Source organism: Callorhinus ursinus, unplaced genomic scaffold, assembly GCF_003265705.2.
Source record: "Callorhinus ursinus isolate GAN/ISIS: 27379988/994484 unplaced genomic scaffold, GSC_fseal_2.0 scaffold4119, whole genome shotgun sequence".
Lineage (NCBI taxonomy): Eukaryota > Metazoa > Chordata > Mammalia > Carnivora > Otariidae > Callorhinus > Callorhinus ursinus.
Genome location: NW_027401173.1, coordinates 1 through 4,512, shown reverse-complemented (window position 1 = coordinate 4,512; position 4,512 = coordinate 1). Strand labels below are relative to the sequence as shown.

Sequence of the window (4,512 nt, the reverse complement as noted above, 5' to 3'; positions counted from 1 at the left end):
TTTATGTTTATATTTATTTATTTCATCTTTGTTTTCTTGGCAGTAAACGTCTCACTGGGTCTGTTTGGATGTGGTCAGATCAGGAGGCGGCAGTCTGTTCTGGGAGATCTGTGTTCTCCATTTCATAATACCCCTGTTCATTAGAAAATTTTTTCCCCATCAAGATCTCTGTGAGTTGCTTTAGTCGCTTGGCAACATAAAGTACTTGGGGAGCTTTAGTGATAGGTAGGGGAGCAGGTGGGAGTGGGGGTGGGCCTGGGGTTGGCGCGGGGTGTTTGGGTCGAGGTCGAGGTCGAGGTCGAGTTGTAGGCGGGCTGGGAGGAGGTCGAGGAGGGCATTGGAAGTACCAAGGAGTGCGAGCAGAAGGGCGGGCAGAGGGATGTCTAGCTGGGATTGCTTGAGAAGTCAGATGGGGAGGGGTGGGCAATTCAGGCATGTGCAAGGCATTAGAACCGATCTTGGAAGCAGTCCATTTCATATAGGGCAGGTGGCCATGTAGATTCTGGGGCACTTAGTTCGGGCACAGCCTACCCCCCAGCTTGTGACTCCCACGACCACATAGCTCTTTGACAGGTTGTCTCTGCACATGAGAGGCCCGCCGCTGTCCCCCTGCCCAGAAGGACACAGAAATCACTCTCTATCTGAGCCACCTTTCCCCTGCCCAGAAAGGCCATAGGCTCTGGAAGGACAGTTTGTTTACTCACATGGCTTCTTGCTGCCATGAACACAAGTGGTAGTGTTAAACGTTGAGTTGGTGTCAACAGCTTCAGGTGGATGTGAGAAGGGGATGGATTGTCACGGGTCTACTTGCAGTGAGGAGGGAAGATCAGCGACCCATGTGTCCACGTATCAGGCTTTATGCATGCATGGGCATGTGTGTACAAGTGGATTGGAAGGTTTTGTATTCTGGTGAGGACAGGTAAGCATTCTCTTCCAGGGTGGTGTTCGGGTGGTATGATCTCTGTGTCACGGTGGGATAAAGCTCTCTGTGTGCTGACTGATACTTTGTAGGGCCACAGGCATCACCGCCTAGTCTCACTGCTGCAAGATGGGACCAGGGAAAGGGTCACTGAAGCAGGGCCCTGGAGGGAGTGGAGTTCAGGGATTCACAAAAAAAGGTGTTGACAGGGAAAGGGGCGCCCGAAGGGACCTTACCTGGCAGGTGTCCATCTTGCCTTCAGGATACCCTGCACACACCTTGGTTGAACAAATGCGCCCATTGTACCACTGGGTGGAGTTACAAAGTCGAGGTCGATGAGGTTCACTCGGGCCTCCTGCAGTGTAGGTGCGATCCTATAGGCTACAGCCAGGTGGCTCAGTGGTCAGCAATAACAGAAGACATGTTTTGGGAAAGCCCTGCCTCCTCCCTCCACGAAAACCCCATCATTTTGAAATGGTCTACTTCAACCTAAAATCCACAAAAGTCAATGCCTCTGGTCTCTCCTCAGACACTGGTGAATGATGTGGGGTGTTGGAGGCATATGAAGGTGAAGAGGAGGGGCAGTGCATGGAGGATGAGCAGATGTGGCTGCAGGAATGTGTGTTGATGCCAGATGATTATTTACAGCTATCGCCAGGATGTCTCACCTCATTTACACCCCTCAGTGACCCCCTATGTTAAGCGCTGTGGCTCACCTTGACTCCAAACAAGACCTTGGAGCACCACTTGCCCAAACATGCTGGTAGGGATGTGCTGTGGCTTGGATTCGGACCAAGCTTTTCCTCTCTACACTCAAATCCAGGACACACATTTCATTTCCACACAGTATGGCTCTAAGTCCCCCTCATTGCTTTTTATCTGCCGTTAAACCCCTCAGCTCAGTTCTAGACAGGATCTGCTGGATCTGGGCAGATGAGTGTCTCCCCGCATGCCTCCCATCAATTTTGAAGTTAAAGAGAAGGAAGAGCTGCAGGATGGCCTCCACACACACAGATTTGTCAGGAGCATGGGTGGTTGGAATAACCGGAAGGCAGGTCAGAACATCCTGTACAGCCCCAGAGGCGCCATTATGACCTTTGTGTTAAGAAAGGCCCAGCCCAGGCTATGATTCCATCAGCCAACCTCACACCTGGCTATAGGGGCAGCTATCCCCTCTTCATCAAGTGGCCTCCCCCCACCACAGCCGCACCCACAGCTCAGCCACAGCCTGGTGGGTGGTTCTGAAATCGCCTGCATCCCGGTGGAGAGGTGGGGATCACACTGGGATCATGGCAGTGTAGGCCAAGTGGGAAGCCAGAAAAAAGTGGAGCAAAGTGGATGGAGCTAGGCACACAGGATTCAGACTGTGTGTTTGTGTGGCTTGGACTGCGTCTCCAGGCCCTTCAGGTCAACTTTGCATACCTCCCAAGCAGGCTTAGTTTTGTACTTGCACTGTCCCCAAGGCAGGGGTGACATGGAAGTGACCACCACAACAAGCCTGGTCGCTTAATGTGACCGTATATATCTATGGAAGAGCCAGATTACATGGAAGAGAACAGGGTTTTCTCAATCCCAACACCTTGGCTTTAAATGCTAAAAAGTTCACAAGAACTTGAAATTCAATACAAAAGGAGGAATACCCCAAAAGCATATGGGCTCAATGAAGAGGTAGAAAAAAGAAGGTCTACAAGAATGTCACAGAAATTTATAGGCTGGGGATTTATTTTATTTTATTTTATTTTATTTTTGAGGTTGGGATTTCTTTTAGACTTGGCCTTACCAGTGCGGGATGGATTCACCAGAAGATGGTAGAAATCCCACTAATTTGAGGAGGATTCTAGAACAAAAGAGGCCTTCTATGATGTCTAGGGTGTAGCTGGGAGCCTATACACATTTTGAGAGATAGTACAGCAAAGGTGGTGGTAAGGGTGGGAGTGTAGATGGGAACCCTGAGATCAGAACCCCCCCAGGGACTACAAGAACCATGGGACACTGCACATGTTTGGGTGAGTGGGCAGAGCAGGGTAGGCCGGGGGTGGGACAAGAAGAATGCTCTAGAGGCCTCAGCAGAGCTATGGACATCAATGGGCAGACAGAGGTTGATACCCCAGGTCAGGGAGGGAAGGGCCAACAGAGGCCAGTGAAAACAGGGGTGCCTGGGAGGAGAAGTAACCCAATTAGAAAAGGGGGGCAGCCTTGAGAGAGGGAAGAAGAGTTACAGGAAGCATACGGAAGCTACCAGGGTTTTGTCACCAGAAAAGGCTGAGTTTTGAACCCCAAATGACTGAAGTGCCTTGAATTAGAAGGCCTCAGTTTTCCATTATCAAGGGACAAAAGAGCTTTCAGTCTCTCTTCTCATCCACAATGTGACTGGGTATAAAGTCCCTGTGGTCACCTGTGGAAAGCTGAAAGGTCTAACCTACTCATCAAACCCTTGCTGCCCGCTGCTGGCCTGCCAAGAACCCTGTCCCCACTCTCCAGAGAAAATAAAGTCACTCGGATGGGGAGGGTGGATTTTCGCATTGTGACCAGCGAGGGTGGGGAGCAGAGGTTCACTGAGGTCTAGAGGGCTGGGCTCTGCGGTCGCAGAGCTCAGCGACCATGTGACGTGGCCCTTCCACTCACAGATGGGGAAATGGATGTCCAGAGAGGAGAGGAGTTGGCCCGCAACCACAAAACCCCATCTCGAGCTCTTCCCCAAGTGCCGTTTCAGGGGACAATCCCCCATTTCCAGAAGGTAGCTACTGGGGATCCAGGCCCCAGATAAAGCCACAGCCCATACCTCATTTGAAAAATGCCCAGGTTCTCCTGGGGCTGCATGGACCCTTCCACCCGGCGACCACAGGAGCCATCATTGGTGAGGTTGTGGACAGGGGACTCGGCTGCCAGTTTGTCCCGCTCTAAAAGTGGACAGTGTCCCGCATTCTGGTGGACATCACCACTAGGCACCACATATGGCCCCTGCACTTCAGAGACCAGTGAGGAAATGACCAGCAGTGCCCCTACCCCTGTGAGAGCCCCTCCCATACTCACCTTTCTCTTTCAAGTATCCCCAGCCAGGAACCCAGCAGGCCTGGGGAACTCCAGGTGGGCCTGCCCTAAATTGGGGCAGGCAGCCCGTTCCGATGAATTGCCCACAGGGAACGGGAGGGGTGATCTTCGTGAGAGTGATGTCATCGTGCTCTAAACTGGGGATGTATTTCTCATGAATGATGATTTCTCGACATATCTCTCTTGCTGAGGCGGCTTCGCTGGCTTATGATTCCCATACCTAATTTCCCTTGCTCCAAAAATCAGTCTCCAGTCATATACTTTTCTGTGGGCACAGAGGCAAGCCAGGTCATCCTCAGAAAGGACAAGCTCAGCGGAAACCTCTGGTGACCATGATCCTCAGAGCCCTCCCTCAGCAAGTGCCTGGGCCCACCCACTCACGGTCTGGTTGCCACAAGTCCCAGAGCTCTGGGGAGACTGTGCACAGAGAGCCCTGGAGAATATCCCTTTCTGGGAAGAGCCTTTCTGAAGACCTCCCTCCATGCGCTCCCATACGTAATTTTTGGAGACGAAGCAGTGGGCAGCAGTAAGCAGACAATGGG

The 4,512-nt window shown here is 51.9% G+C and overlaps 1 pseudogene; it reads right to left on the bottom strand.

The window, feature by feature from the left end:
• Positions 1-79: 79 nt before the first annotated feature.
• LOC141372266 (acrosin-like) lies at positions 80-4,498 on the bottom strand (annotated as a pseudogene).
• Positions 4,499-4,512: the final 14 nt, after the last annotated feature.